Here is a 16,984-nt window from a genome sequence, read left to right as displayed (position 1 = left end):
TAATCTGCCTCAAGCCTCTCTTCAAAATCATCCCTAAAGTGTTCTGCCTGTCTACTTCTGGACCCATTCATTTTTCAAATACAATTCAAAATTCATCAAAGCCAGTGCCCTTTTCTAGATCTTTTTTCCTTCACTTTCTGCTACATTCACATTATTGAGTTGATCTCAGTATTATTTTCAATCCAAAAATAATTATCGAATTACTAAAAGCTTTTATTTTAGTATCAGAATTTTTAAAAGGTTTTATCCATAGTTTTGCCACACACTGACTGAACAGACCTAACAAATATTTTAAGAAAAAAGAAGCACAACATATACAGTATACTACCTTTTATATGAAAAAATATTTACTGTTTGGATGAAATAACATTTACACACGTATTTGCTTGAATTTGAACTTTCCAATGCACATGTGCACACCACACACACACACACAACCGAGAAACTAATACAAATGTTTGCTTCATAGAGAAGGGAGGGGGAAGGGAAAGGGGAGAAGCATACACTAAAAACAGCAACAACAAACCTGACTAAATACCAAATTGATGACCAGGAGAAATGATTTCATCTGGACAGTGCAACAATTTTACTGTACTTCTTGTTAGGAAGCACACTATAAGAACAAAAACAGCTAGAAAAAAAATTTTAAACTTCTTCTGAGAGTTCGTTTTTACTAATATCAGTATGGATATCCTCAAGCTTTTTTTCTTTATATTGTAGGGAAAAAAATAAAATTTTGCTAATGATTTTCAGATTCATGATTACAGACATAAAAGAGATACCATTATAAAATCAAGAAATCAACGGGGTACCTGGGTGGCTCAGTCAGCTAAGTGTCTGACTCTGCACTTCAGCTCAGGTCATGATTTCATGGTTCCTGAGTTCGAGCGCCTTGTTTCCCTTGCTCTCTCTCTCTCTCTCTCTCTCTCTGCCCCTCCTCCACATATTCTCTCTCTCTCTCTCTCTCTCTCTCTCTCTCTCTCTCATTTGCTCCCAAAAATAAACATTAAAAATTTTTTAAATAAAAAAATCAAAAATCAAGGTAAAAACATTAATTAAATACGAACTCACGTTAAAATGTATGTTCTCTAGGTCTTTTCACTGAAGTGGCCTAAAAGCATGTTACCTTAGCAAAAGTAAACAATCCTAAAACCCAGATTTCATCTCTCATATCATAATACATTAAAAGGTACTAAACTCCTTGGAACAACAGCTGATGCCAGGGGTGGGACAAGAAGGTTCAAGGTGAGCCTGGGATTCCTTTCTGTGCCAGAGAACATGGAAGGTGTACAGAGACTAATGGTCTATACCAGACATAGAAGCTAACATGAAGGACATCCCAACAACTAAAACTGTAACAATCTGAGCATCAAAGAAAAAATTTAAACGCTAGTAAATTAAAACACCCTAAATAAAACTAAAACCTTGAGCCTATAAAGATGTTCAAAAGAAAAAAAGAAAATCTCTTTTTCATTTATTTGAAGTAGCTATCAGAATGGTTCTTTCTTTACTTTGAAAATAGCTAATGAGGGGGGCGGATTAAGTATTTATGCAAATTTTCCTGTAGGTACTATATTTCAGGGCAATCAAATAGCCCCAGTTCATATGACAAAGATACACTTTACAGAAAAACACAAGAGAACAGAACTTTGAAAATCATATTTTGCAAACCCTAATAAAATTATTGATTAGGCCAGGATCAACAACCGGTTCTAAAGCAGTAAGTGAGTTGATGATGAAGAACTGAACTTTCTGGAACACCTGGGTGGCTCAGTCGGTTAAGCATCTGACTTCAGCTCAGGTCATGATCTCACGGATCACGAGTTCGAGCCCCATGTGGGCTCTGTGCTGACAGCTCAGAGCCTGGAGCCTGCTTCTGATTCTGTGTCTCCCTGTCTCTGCCCCTCCCCCACTCAACTCTACCTCTCAAAAATAAACATTAACAAAATTTTTAAATAAAAAAAGAACTGAACTTTCTTACAGTCAAAGTAATGCCACACAAAATACTTTCTAATGTAAGGAAAAAAACATAATTGAACAATGGGCAGAAGAGACTGCCACCACCCAATTTCACTGGTCAATCTCAGCATCATCAAGTGGAGATCGTATAACTTTTGATGTGATACAATATGAAGGACATAGCATCATCTATGATAGCCAAGCTATATTCAACCTGAGAACCCACCAAGCATTTAGATATAGCTACTCATTTACAAAGAGACAGAAAAACCAAGCTAACTGACATTATCAGAGAATAAACTGGATAAATTAAAAAGGTCTACAGCACATGACCCAGTCTCTGCTCAAATGCCTTTTTATTTTTTGAACGTTTATTTATTTTTGAGAGACGGAGACCGAACATAAGCAGGGGAGGGGCAGAGACAGCGGGAGACACAGAATCCAAAGCAGGCTCCAGGCTCTGAGCTGTCAGCACAGAACCCGATGTGGGGCTCAAACTCACGAACTGTGAGATCACGACCTGAGCCGAAGTCGGACGCTTAACCAACTGAGCCACCCAGGCGCCCCTCAAATGCCTTGTTTTTAAAGGTGAGGAGGGGAGGGACAGGTAGCTATCCTTGACTTAAAAAGACTTAAGGGTTCTAAGAGCCAAGTTCACATGTACAATGCTGTTCTGGATACTGTTCTAGGCAAACCAGGCATAAAGAACATTTTTGAGCTAACTAGAGAAATATGAATATCATCTGGGCATTAGATAAGATGAAAGTTTACTGAAATGGAAAAGTAGACAGTATTATTATTATTGACTGAAATAAAGGTTTCAAAAGAGAACATATAGCATTACGTCATGTTGGCATAATAATGCATATATATCCATATAGACATATGTAGACAAAAAGATTTACAAACTAAGGTACTAAAAGTAATCATCTCTGGGTGGTAGAAATATATATTTTTCTCATTTTTGTTTTATATTTTCTACTTTTGGTACAATGCACCTGTACTATTTCTATAAAAGATTATAATTATCTCTAAGTCTATTTACTAAGCATCATGACAAAATATTGTCTTATCCTGCATGACTCAGTTTCAGCTGTGTAGCTAAAAAAAGAAAAAAATGCTGAGTTTCTGCCCAAAAACATATATGTATATACACATATATGCACGCGCACACACACACACACACACACACACACACACATACATATAATGATAAAAGTATCTAACACTTAAATAGCATTTACTATGTGGCAATTTTTGTTACTTTAAGAATTTATAAATTCACCCCAACCTCAAAGGGTTCTTTACTGGAAAGGTTCCAAAACTACTAGGATTATCATTTTTAACATTACAAATATCAGCTGTCATCTGTTATTCTCACATAAGAAAGTAGTCCCACCTAAAAATGTAGCTCAATTCAAAGAGCTATGATTGGGAAGCCTGGGTGGCTCAGTCAGTTAAGCTGAGCAGCGCAGAGCCTGCTTCGGATTCTCTCTTTCCCTCTCTCTCTCTGCCCCTCCCCTACTCATGCTCTCTCTCTCAAAATAAATAAAAATGTTTAAAAAAAGCAGCTACGTTCAATTATCGAAATGGTTTAGGCTGTTATACCCATTCATGAGAAAAATAAAAGAATGGAGGCTCAAATCAAGTCTACAGCAGTGTAATTCCTTAAAGTAAATAATCTTTACTTTGTAACTCTGTCTTGGGAGCACCAACATGTAGAAAATGAGAAATAACACTCGGAAAACAACATGAGGAAGCAGTAAGGCCCCAGAGCAGTGGCAGCTGCCGCCAGCCCAGAATTCCTACCTTAAAAATTATAAATATATGTCAGTCAAAAATATAAATTGAAATCACCCAAGGAGCGCCTGGGTGTCTCGGTCAGTTGAGCGTCCGACTTCGACTCAGGTCATGATCTCACTGTTTGTGAGTTCGAGCCCCGCGTCAGGCCCTGTGCGGAGCCTGGAGCCTGCTCCGGATTCTGTGTCTCCCTCTCTCTCTATTCCTCCCCCGCTCACGATCTGTCTCTGTCTCTCAAAAATAAATAAACGTTAAAAAAAAAAAAAAAAAAAGAGAGAGAGAGAGAGAAATCACCCAAGTTTTTCTGAGCAATACAACAGAGAAATATGTTTTATTCAAAGAAATAATAATGACTGCTACTAACAAACTTCCTAACTGAATTCTTAATTTCAGTGAAAACGCTAGGAAGATTTTTAGCCTTACAGAAGAGCACAGTAAAACAAAGGCCCTTGAAATGCAGTCACTTTTACCAGGACTAAACTCAAATTTATCCTTACACTATGAATACTAACTAATAAAGAAAATAAAGTTGCAAAGGATTTGATTAACTTACTTTAAAAAACTATTTGTTTATGACAATACATAAATGGGGATGTTACATACTCATTAAAGTAAACTCAATTGGCCCCCTCTTTCAATCACTTATCCAAACACAAACTGAACATTCTACGGAAGGGGCACTGAAAATGTAACGCTAAGTAAGCAAAGCCTACTGCATTGAGAGAGTTCCTGTTCTATCAGGGAAGACAGACACACAGACGTGCAACCGTGCCTCAGGCTCTACTGAATACAAGATCAAGATATTTTAAGAGAAAAAGAGAGCAGGATAAATTCTGTAAGGGCACGGATAAAGCTTCACAAAGTAGGCGATATGTTAGATAATCCTTAAGCAGTCAGGCATCAGCAGACAGAAGAACAAGAGCGACTGTAACATTCCAAGCAGAGTACAGGACAGAGTTATGGAAATACATAAAATATTTGGAAAAAGCCAGCAGTCCCATGTGGCTCGCACACAAAGCTCTATGGAGAAAGCACCAGGACAGAAGATTAGGTCTAGTTTTAAGGATGCTGTCGGCAGGGAGTTCAATTTAACCACACACAAGGAGTCAGAGGCCAGAAATAACGTGGGGGTCTTTTGCAGAGCAACAATCCAATACTTTCTTTACACAGAATCTAGGAAGTCGGTCTTTCAAGGTTTCCTTTTCCTCAAATTCTCACCCTCCTTTTTCACAGTTTGAGATTTTACCCAAGACTTTGGCACCCATCAGAAGTTAGAACGAGGCAGAGAACACGTGCCACGGTATGGGAAATACCTTCCCATTTAATCCTAACTATCCTACTGAGTAATATTACCATTTCATAAATGATAAAATTGCAGGTCAAAAAGACTGAGTAATTTGTGCAAGGTTCCACAGCCAATAAGTACTAAGTTATGATTCAAACCTGTTAAGTGCATAACCCAAAGCGCAGGCTTTTTATACCATGCTGCCTCACAAAAGGGGATTAAAATTTTTTTAATATATTTCCAAATCAATAATAAAAAATTTACAAACGAAGCAGGCTCAAATGAAAGTGAATTTTACTAACCAAATGTTAAAACTTCTAAAAGATAATACAAAACTCACTGGCATTTCCAATACTGAATGTCAGCAATAACGAGGGCTGAATTTTGAAGCAAGTATTTCTTATGCCAAGACTTATGCCAATAAACCTCTAATATGACTTTTTTGCTTACCAGTATGTCTAAATTTCTGACATACCTTTTTAGACAATTTAAACCAAATAAATATAAGTGAGAAAAAATAATGTATGATTTTTAATACAGAACAGCCTTAACCTGAACTTACTGGATATACTCTTAAACAAGTAGTAGAGGGTTTAATATGAAATTCTGATCTAATGACTTACAAATGCCGAACATAAAGAATTATACTAACTAGGTCACTAAAGAGAGCCAAATATTTTGCCATCTAGGGATCTACTCGCAGGCGGTATGGCGCCATGGCTACGAACGTTTGCTCTAGAGCCAAACTGTCTGGACTTGAACTCTAGCTTCAGGTACATCCTTTTTGCAAGTTCCATATCCTCAGTTTCCTATGAAAAATGGGACTGGTGAAAATACTCATCATACAGGGTTTTCTAAGGAATAAATGCGTGAATATATTTAAAAAATGACCAGAACATAGTGGCAGTTGTCTAACAATTGAATGGCACAGACCTAGACCACAGGAGCTCACCGTAACTATTTGGGTGGTTTTTTTTTCCACTGACACTGACTTACTGAATAGCCTAATCCTTCTCAAGAGCACCAAAGCCTAACAGAAACCTTAACTCTATGAAATCTTGACAATATCACTTGACAGTATCATGAGCACCTGGGTGGCTCAGTCAGTTAAGCATCTGACTTCGGTTCAGGTCATGATCTCACGGTTCTTGAGCTCAAGTCCCACAACGGGTTCTGGGATGACGGCGCAGAGCCCGCTTCAGATCCTCTGTGTCTCTCTCCTCACTCTCCTTTCTCTCTCTTCCTCCCTCCCTCTGTCTGAAATAAACTTTAAAAAAAAAGAAACAGAACAAATGTAAAATATTCCCAAATTCCCCAAAGGAAAAACAAAAGCCTTCTTTCCCCATTATCAGTGGCCACGTGCAGGAAGCAGGGAGGCAGAAGAAACGCACACGTACACGCCTGGTACTTTGTGTTTCGCTCGCCTAAGCTGGAGAGCCACGAGAGCCACCACTGCTACAGGAGATGACAGGCATGACATACAGCAGACAGTCTCCTTTGGCCCAACCTTTGAGCAAATGTGTTCAACTTGTTTTAATTAAGGTATCATTTACATACAATAAAATACAAGATCTTAAGGGACTCATTGCTGTTTTGATAATTACATAGACCATATTTGGACAGTCTTGATTCAAGTGCTACAACAATCCCATCTCACACGACAGAAAACTGAATGAAAGAAAAAAATTAAATGTTAATTAAGGGGCGCCTGGGTGGCTCAGTCGGTTAAGCACCGACTTCGGCTCAGGTCATGATCTCAAGGTTCCTGAGTTTGGGCCCCGCATCGGGCTCGGTGCTGACGGCTCAGAGCCTGGAACCTGCTTCGGATTCTGTGTCTCCCTCTCTCTGTGACCCTCCCCCATTCATGCTCTGTCTCTGTCTCAAAAATAAATAAAAACGTTTAAAAAAAAAATTTAAAAAAAAGGTAATTAAGTCCTAACACCTGTCCACAGAAGTCCGTTTCACCAATAACATTCACTGACATGCTGTAAAATAACATGGCTATTATATGAGCTAAATAAATTTTTACTGGCTGTTCTAAGTATCCAATCATGACATGACTTAAAACACTAAAAGTATATGCTAAGTTACGCCTAGTTAACAAAACACCTTTTAGAAAACAACTTGTGAGTTGAGATTTCATACCTACCTTCTCAAAATTTTACTTGAACCTAAGTTAATGGGGTTTATTTTACAAATTTAAGAATTTTCAAATAGAGGATAACCAAAAATACCTCCTTAAACCTTATTTTATGAGTGTGTTCCTGAAGGTAGACTGAATCTTAATTTAAGTATAATTATTGAAAATAAAGTTCTGAAGTTTCTTTGTAGTATTCAACATAATATATAAATCTACTTATCCCTAAACAACTTATAAACTAAAAAACTAATAGAGTAGTAGTATTCAAACCAGTAACACTTTTTTCCTGCCATAATTATTTTAGGGAAATATTTTATTTCCACCGATCACATATAAGCTACTTTAAAATTCTAACTGGCTGAAAGTTGACAAAATGAAGCCATAACATACACGGAACACGACTGGCTGGCACACGGAAAATGACATACAGATTCACAGAGGTAGTGATCAAAAAGCGTCGAAAGCAAATCTGAAGGGGCCTGGCTCACAAGAGAACACTGAGCTAAGCCGGCAACAGGAGTGAAGGAATAAATAGACTAAAAAGGAGAATTGAAAGCAAGTTAGCAAATACCAGGACTTCACCATTTAAGTTTCCTTTCCAGGAATTTCTGGAGTTTTTTCCCTGCTTTTTGTCAGGGCTTTCAACTAACGGATGCTTAAGGATCAGGTGAGAGGAAAAAAAATTCAGCCACTGACGCATACGCTACACCAGGTCTACATGTTTGTTTCAACAAATTTTAACAAGTTTAAATGTAACAAATAGTTTCCCCGCGTATCCCAGTTATATCTGTCTTATCAACTTTACTAATCAAATTATGCTTTAAATAACTGCCACTCTCATAGACTTGTAAGAATTTTTCATTTAATGAAACATTTCATATTTCTTACTACATTTTGTTTTTTCCTATTAAATGTGTAAAATGTTTGTATCTGGTTTCTAAATTGAAGACTCATGGGTAGGAAAGCAGAAATAGGACTTCCTTGAATTTTCCAGTTGATAAAGTGCTAATTGTTCATTATTTGAGAACAATTTGTCCCAACATACAAAGCATATAATCATTCCTGGTATACAGTTTGGTACAGGCCAAACTAACACAGCCTAAAATCTTATTTTCTAAAGTACCAAAGCTTGAACTACAGCAATATAATAGAAAGAATGCTCCCAATGATGGGCATTTTATGAATAAAGAAGTAATGGTCAGAACAACACAGGACACAGGAACATTTAAATATTTACTAGGTGCCAGGCCCTGTACGGGAGCACTTAATGCATACTGTCATTTAATATAGAAGACCAGAGTTCCGTTCTCAGCTTTGCAATTTAAAAACCTATGACTTGAGGTAAATTACTAAATCTCTGGGCCTCAAATATTTTTTGTGTCTTTTTTTCTGCAAAATAATGATAATACCTGCTGTAACTTCTTCACTGGTTGTTTCAAGGATCAAATGAGATATCTAGATATATCTTTAAATCTATAAACTGAAAAGGGCTCTACAATTGTAGCAAGAAGTTATTATTATTTGAGGTTTGCATGGGTCAGAAATGTCCTGTTAATTTTAGTTTTAATGTCTCATTACAAGGCGACTCAATATGGTGTTTTTATAAACAAATTATAAAAGAAAGAATTCCAATACATTCACTTCAATTCACTTTAGCATAAATTTTAGGTTCCTTTTAACACTTCTAAATTAACTGCCCACAGTGCCAAACCAGAAAGGAAGACTGACTGCCAAGTAATTTATGAACTCTACTGGAGTTTTCTACTCCTCCAAACAATTAGAACCTCACAACTTTCTCTCGTGTTGTTATATTATACCAACTTGTCTTGACTGAAAAGTTTACACATATTTTTTCTTTGAAATGAAGTGTAGACCTCCCTTTCTAAATTTTTTTAAAATCTTTTTTTAAGTAGGCTCCACGCCCAACGTGGGGCTCGAACTCACAACCCTGTGATGAAGAGTTGCATGCTCTTCAGACTGAGCCAGCCAGGTGCCCCTAGATCTCACTTTCTAAATAAAAAATCACATTCTTCAAAGGTAACATCAAGAATGTTAGTAAGTCTTCTACTTAGTAGCAACACTATACATTGGTTCATTTGACAAGAAATCTACAATCTGTAACAAAGAGCTATGAAACACTCTTCCCTTTTATAGTGGACACCCGAAAACAAACAAAAAAGTAGACTATACTTTTCACAATATTCACAATAATGCTGTTTATAAAAGAAAAAAATGGAAATAACCTTAACATAGTACAGTAAGCAAAATGTGGTACTTAACCTGATGAAATATTACCTATATATAGCTTTAAAAATGACAAATAAAAATTACTTTGTGAATACATATGTATGTAATTATGAGCATATGTACATTAACAAAGAGGGAAAGACAATTTCCAGGGACATACACCTGACACAGAATTAACTATTTTTCCTACTGTTTAAATTTAAGATTAAGATTACACACAGTTTCTAAAAACTTTTTAAAGGAACAATCAAGGAACTCTGAACTTTATTTAAATTTAAGCAAATCAGAACCACGGAAAAGTATCTTATCAAGTCACTGATAATGCTAGCAATACTCTAAAATCCAAAGTACAATTTTTTAGTGTATTAGCTGGATTAGTCCCCTCAACGAATTTAATCAATTTTTCTTCAGAGTTGTTATGAAATAATGTATCTACAACTGTTCAAGCCTACATCTGTGAACCTCTAAAAATTTAAGTTGCCCAACTAACTGGTTTTAACGAGTATGAGAAACAATTACCTTCTTCCTAGGTCTCTGGATGAATACGATAAGACTGATTTCCTGTTTCAGAACTCTGCTGCTGTTAAAATACACACACGCACACCCTACCCCCTCTCTATGGTTTTGCTTCCACTAACAAACATCCAAGACTGACTACCAATGACAAATCAAATAAAATACGGTTATAACTTACATAACAACTTTCAAAAAGATCATTAGGTCAACAAAATGCATTAGACATACTTGTCAGCATTATATACCCGAACTAAGCCAAAGCTAACTCTAATTTTCTACAGCAAAATCATAATAAATAACATGAAAAATTAGAAAAGTTAAAATTATAACACTGATCCACCATTACTATACAGAAAAGAGTATCTATAACGCTATAAATGTTGTATTCGCTATTAGACTTAATGTTACTTCTGTAATTCACTCTGTTATAAAAGCCATGCTTTTATCATTTATTGTACCACAGATAAAACCACTAGGTTTGGGCTACTCTATACAGTTATGCAAAACGACAAAAGGCTATTAACTTTTACAGAAAAAAAAACAAACAGGTAAGATATGGAAGATGACCAGGGATGTGTCAAGAGTTTGAGAATAAAGGCCTAGTAATATTTAGTGCAAATTACTCAAGAGTAGTAAACTGCATTAAAAAAAAAAAAAAAGATTCCAACATTTCCAACTATATTGATCTTTTAGATACAACCACGCACTAATTTCCTAATATTCAAAAACTACTACACACACCAGCTCCAAGCAAGTGTGTAGCTAGACTGCTTCATTTTATATTTGGCTTTAATATAATAAAATCATGTCTTTTTATTTTATATCTAAGCCAGGAAATCATTTGGAAAGGACTTGCTTTCTTTTTTCTTTTTTTTCTTCCAATTGGCAAAAATAGTTTTGCCTAACTGCAGTATTTTAATCCTGGATAAAAACAATATAAGCCAGAAATACATGTAGGTTTTAAAACACGAAGGCACACATACTGGCATTCATTACTACGTTAGGAAGACTCATATTACTGACTTTATGATAACTGTCTTGTAATATTGAAAAATATTCACTTCCCACTGAGTGTATTTTTATCATTATATGAACTTTATAATCACTTGAATATGTGGATTATCAAAAAAAAAAAAACCTGAAATTACATACACTGAATTACAAGTGAAAATTCATATTTTAAATTTTAATAATATGCAATTTTTAAATATACTAAAAAATATGAGAGCAAGTCTACATTGAACAGGTAATACTTTTAATTTTCATCAGCTACCCTTAAATGCTTGTTCCTGAAGCATTATCGTTTTAGTATAAATCTAATTATTACAATTGGGGAAAAAAATGCCCAATTACTGATCATAATTAGTTGTGGAATCTTCATATTCAGAGGAGAACATACTAATCATCTTGGAAAATAAGCTGAAACATGAAAGCAAAAACTAAGGAATCAACTCTGTCAACCAATAAACTTTTTAAAAACATGAAGTTCAATATACAGAAAGACAAAAATAAAAGAAAGAATGGAGCGCCTGGGTGGCTCAGTCAGTTAAGCGTCCGACTTCGGCTCAGGTCATGATCCCACAGTTCGCGGGTTCGAGTCCCACATTGGGCTCTGTGCTGACAGCTCGGAGCCTGGAGCCTATTTCAGATTCTGTCTGTCTGTCTGTCTCTCTCTCTCTCTCTCTCTCTCTCTGCCCCTCCCCCACTCGTGCTCTGTCTCCCTCTGTCTCAAAAATAAAAAAACATTAAAAAAAAAAAAGAGAAAGGAGCTCTTAACACCTTACACACACTCTTTAAATACTATTCAGTAAACAAAACAGGTAACAACTTAGTATCTGGACAAAAATCTCACCTAATGTGTGCCGCCTCACTTAATGTCAGAGAGGAAATTTACGCACACATTATCTGTCTATCCAAAAAGGCACCATTCTTTCCATGGCCTACAGTGCAAACCTGAACAAATTCTATAAACTGATGCTGGTAAAACTATCTACTTCCATCAGACATGAATTTGAAATTGGCAAGATGTTTCTTACACACACAAAAAAAGAGGCCCTAAACACAAAGTTGGATGTGGGAACATAAATCCAAAATCCTACCTAAACTGATATATTATACCGGGTCACATTAATCATTTGTCATGATGACAAACTTCTCAATAAAAAAACAAAGTCAATATGATAAATAAAACAAAGTAGATTAAAACTAATCAGATCTTATTATGCCCAACATGCAGTTTTAAAGACTTCTTTGCACCTTGGCAAGACCAAGTTCTTAGGGGTGAAAAGGAATTAAGTTATAGAAACACCTTATGTAATGGCTCCAAGGCAACAGCAAAATTTTAAAGGCAGAAAACTCATTTACTAGCAGAAAGATAAGAAGTGAGTTGTACAAGAAAGCAGAGAACCTGAAAAATATTTTAAAGCAAATATTTAAGGAATACATATTAAATCAGTTTCCTGATTAAGTTCTGTAATAATGAATTCCTAGGTATCAACTGCTAGGAAAACTAAGAGTTTAAAAATACCGAAATCTTGTATAACTTAATACCTCAGTTAAAACATGATGTTTCCACTTAAATATCCAAATAACCTTGTAAAACTAAATGACTAAAAGCCAGACTTCCATTACATAAGCTTTAGTTCTCAACCAGTATCTCTGCATTTTGGTAGAAAAATATAAACACTGGCATAACCACTAGGTTTTGTTTTTGCAAAAGCTTAAAATTTGATATTAGTCTTTAAAGACTGTAATTAATAGATGATTCCAAAACCAGAAATGTCAAGACCACTTATATCAGTAGATTATCTTAACTTTTCCCTACGTTTGAGTAACAGATGGTAAGCCTTAGTTCTTGGACACAACACAATAATCACAATCTGTGTGACCTTTTCAGTATTAAAAAAAAAATCCAAATAGCCTTAATAACCAGCACCTTGGTGTATTTTGCAGTAATACATATAATTTTGATCACAGTGGACAGAAACTAGATATGCAAAACTGCATCGTACTTTCAGTGTGCTGCTATTTATTTTACATAAGGTTCCTACAACTAGTCCATGAACTCTTCAGACGTCAGAGTGCTTCTTCAGTTTTCAAAAGACACGTGCATACATTCACAAAGTATTTTTACTATTACTTTGTTTACATTAGCACCAAGAAGGCATATACCACACCTAGATCAAATTTTTTTTTAGTTTAATAACTGAAACAATTTTACCTCATTTAGAAAAATGTTACTCTAACAAGTAATTTTGTTTAAAAAAGAGAAGTCTGTTTCTTCCTCAATATTTTTGTTCTAAGTACACGAATTAATACATTCACTGAGATTTATCATTCAGCTAATGTCAAAATTATCTCCCTATTTTAATACCTGACACTTGAAAATCTGACACTAACAAATGCAACTTTTGATTATAAGTGCAAATGCACAGCAAACCTTCATCAATAAATATCACCAATTACCGAGGCAACTATGCAAATAGAAACTGTATCACTCAAAGTATGCTCCAGGGAACAGTAACATCATGACAAGCCATACCCTTTCTGATTAAAGATAGGAATGCAACAGAGTTATAACTACTTTTAGTATAAAATGTGATAGCTTATTCAAATTACTTCTGTATCCACTTTAATTTCAATACAATTTTCCTACAAAAGGAAATTTGACAGATCCAAAGTGTTTAGATATTTTCTTACTTAAATGAGTAAAATATGCTTAAAACTTTAAATATGCGATAGCTTTCCTATAAATAACCAAGGGGAAAAAAACTTCAATAGTCCAACACTTCAGCTTTTTTGTGTGCATAACAGATTATGATTTTATGAATCAAAATCATGAAAATCTTTCCTAATATTAGGTCATCTTAAATCTGCTCTAAAAAAAAATCAGAAAAATATAGCAGGAAAAAATATTAGCCAAATATTGAAAACAAGTTTAATGTATAACTATAGGGAAATAAATATATCTAATAGCCTCGACATTTAAAATAGCTAAGCCAATTATGAGGGACTCTGGAAATTGTTTAAAAATGCACACACACCTTTTAAGTTCACTATGATGAATGACACTTTTTCTGATGAATTACATTTTTAAATAAATGCACATAAACTAGAAGCTAAATGGAAACGTGAAGTTTCAAAGAAAGACAATGAGCACTTTAAAAAATTCTCTTTAGTTGTATATTTATAAAACAAATTTTTTAAAAGAAATTTTCTTAGGTATGGTAAGCAAATGAAGTTTATTATTCATGTAATGAAATAAATACCATGAGCCTTACTCAATTAAATTATAGCAATAAATGCCATCTGTTTTCCTTAACAAATCTGAAGCTATCATATAATTAGCAGTCCCGGTTTTAAAATATTTATCAGTATCTCTGGATACCTCCTGTAATTTCAAAAAGAATCACAACACTCAGTCAAAACTTAAATTTCATAAGAAGGTTTAAGATAGGCCTGACATTTTACTTTGCTTGTGTAAAATGAGAGGCAAAGTAAATTGTAAAATCAAGCAAACAGAAAAAGAAAAAAAAAACAAAAAATCCTCATAGCAAACAATCTATTCCTAGAACACTTTCGTAATTACATTTGTCTGCCCTAAAAACAAAACAAAATTCAGAATCCACCAAGATACTCCCCTGACATCTCATCTCTGAACTAATCTAAAGCTCTGTCCTAATTTCTTCTAAAAACTTCACATTAATGCAAGTTTTTTTAATTAGATAAATAAAGCACTTTAATTCAACAGGCTGACACAGCAAAGTTAGGGTCTGGAAAAGAATGCAACACATCCATCAGGGAACCTCAGAGTCAGCCCTACTATCATTATCTGGAAAGATAGGAGAAGTTTTTAATAACTTGTCAGAAATTTGCCATTTTGTGCCCACACATTTAACTCCACCATATCTGACTATAATAAAAACAGCTTTAGAATAAAGTCTAAGACTAAAGAATGCATTAAACAACAAAAACCAAATACACTGGGGGCAAAGTATCTCTCAGTTGCTCCATAAGTATATAATTAAAGGAAACAAGCTAAAGATTACTTTAAAATTAAAACCTATTGCCAATATAAAGATGAAAAAAAGTTGGGTTTTTCTTTTTTTTGTTTTTTAATAAAGCATATCCATCCTGTTAGAGCGGTTCTATGTAACGTCCTTCTGAATACCTCCCTTTAAGGTACATTTAGACATTTATTGAAAACATCTTCAGTCTTTCTAAAAGGAGTTCAAAGCAAAACTTTCACAATCAGCCAAATAACACATGAGCCTTTTTCAAATAAATCTTTTTAGTCACCAGTGATATCTTTTGTGGGCAAAGTTCTCTTTATAAAGAGTACCGGGCTAACAGCAGTCCAAAGACCTAGATGTTTTGTAAAAGCCTAGCTCCATCAGTCAATTAGCAAATTGACAAGCCATACCGCAGCCTAATGGCAAAGGTACTGACTTCCATCAAATATTATACTTATCATGTACCAGACACTTGGTACGTTTAAAGTAGAGTTTTTCAACCTCACATTATTGGCCATTTGGGCCAGATAATTCTTTGTTGTGGGAGGGACTGTCCTGTAACCTGTAGGATGCACAGCAGCATCTCTGGGCTGCTACAAGATGCCTACCAGATGCCAAGAGCATCCCTCCCCACAGCGATCTCGCAGCTATGACCACCAAAATGTCTCCATGCATTGCCAAACGCCCAGACAAGGTGGGAAGGGGTCACTCCCAATTGGCAACCAATATTCTGAAAAACACCTAACCTATAGTTCCAACATACCTAAAAACCACCCTACAAGGATTTTTACCACGATGTTAGAGATGTGGAAAATAGGGTTCACTAATGTTAAGCCGTGTATCTTTTATCACACAACTGACAAGTGGCTGAGCAAGGATTTAAGCTGGACTTTAGGTCTAGCTGACTCCTAAGTCCATGCTCTTTGCATTCCACCATGCTGCTTTTCTAAACTTATTGCCTCATCTACATAATCAGAATAACATTTGCCATGTTGAGCTACTTAGGGTTTACAGAACAAATACACGTTAAGGATTTGTTTGACTGAAGATAGTATGGTATGGTGGCTCACAAAGTATGACCCTCGGACCACCAGGATTGGCACCACCTGGGAACCTGCTACAAATGCAAATTCTCAGACCCCAACCTAGACCTAATATTCAGAAATTCTTGGTGTAGGGCAAGTAATCTATAGTTTACCAAGCCCTCCTGGTTATTCGGATGCCCTCTAAAGTTTGAGAACCACTGACATAACATAATGGGAAAAATACTGCACCAAGTGCCTGAACATGCTGCATCCTTCCTTGGACTCAATCTCAACTACCTCTTAACAAGTTACTGATTCTTACTGGAGCCATGATTCCTATACTACAAAAAAATAAGGACAGTAATACTTTGTTCAGGCTCTTTTCTTCTTTGCAAAACCAAATGAGCCAAAGATTAAGCAAAGGCTTTGTTAATAAAAAACGCTAAACAAATCTAAGACATTGGTAGGATACACGCCAGCTAATTCTACTTACTATATTAAAAAGAAAAACACCCTTCTGACTCAAGTTCTCATCTTTCTCATTTCATATCTCCATAAATGATTACGTAAGAATGTTAAATAAATTTTACATCATGGCTAGATACAGCCTGGCAAAATACAGTTTTCACATTAAGAAATAAAAAAAAACAGGAAAAGCCCAAGCATTCCATTTGATCTCTAACAGACTCAGAGTAATACATAAATACACATTTAAAAAATAAACACCTAAAAATCAAGCTTAGTAACATCACCCAAACTTCATTTTAAAAGTAGAAAAAAGTTTTCAGTTCTACTTATTTAACCTCCAATCAGTTCAAAATGACTAAAATACTCAAAAAGAAGTCTCACTAATTCATGACAGCAAAGGAATTTTAAACAGAAAAATTGCATTGATTTTAAAGCAAAGAGTTGTTTGCAATTTGAGCATGTATTCTGTATTTATAAATCACTTCAAGAATCCATCTGACTTAAAGAATACATGTTCAAGGGGCGCCTGGGT

The sequence above is a fragment of the Panthera uncia genome, unplaced genomic scaffold, assembly GCF_023721935.1.
Source record: "Panthera uncia isolate 11264 unplaced genomic scaffold, Puncia_PCG_1.0 HiC_scaffold_439, whole genome shotgun sequence".
In the NCBI taxonomy this organism is placed as follows: Eukaryota; Metazoa; Chordata; class Mammalia; order Carnivora; family Felidae; genus Panthera; species Panthera uncia.
The sequence above is the reverse complement of the archived record's forward strand: the minus strand, read 5'-3'. Positions refer to the sequence as shown.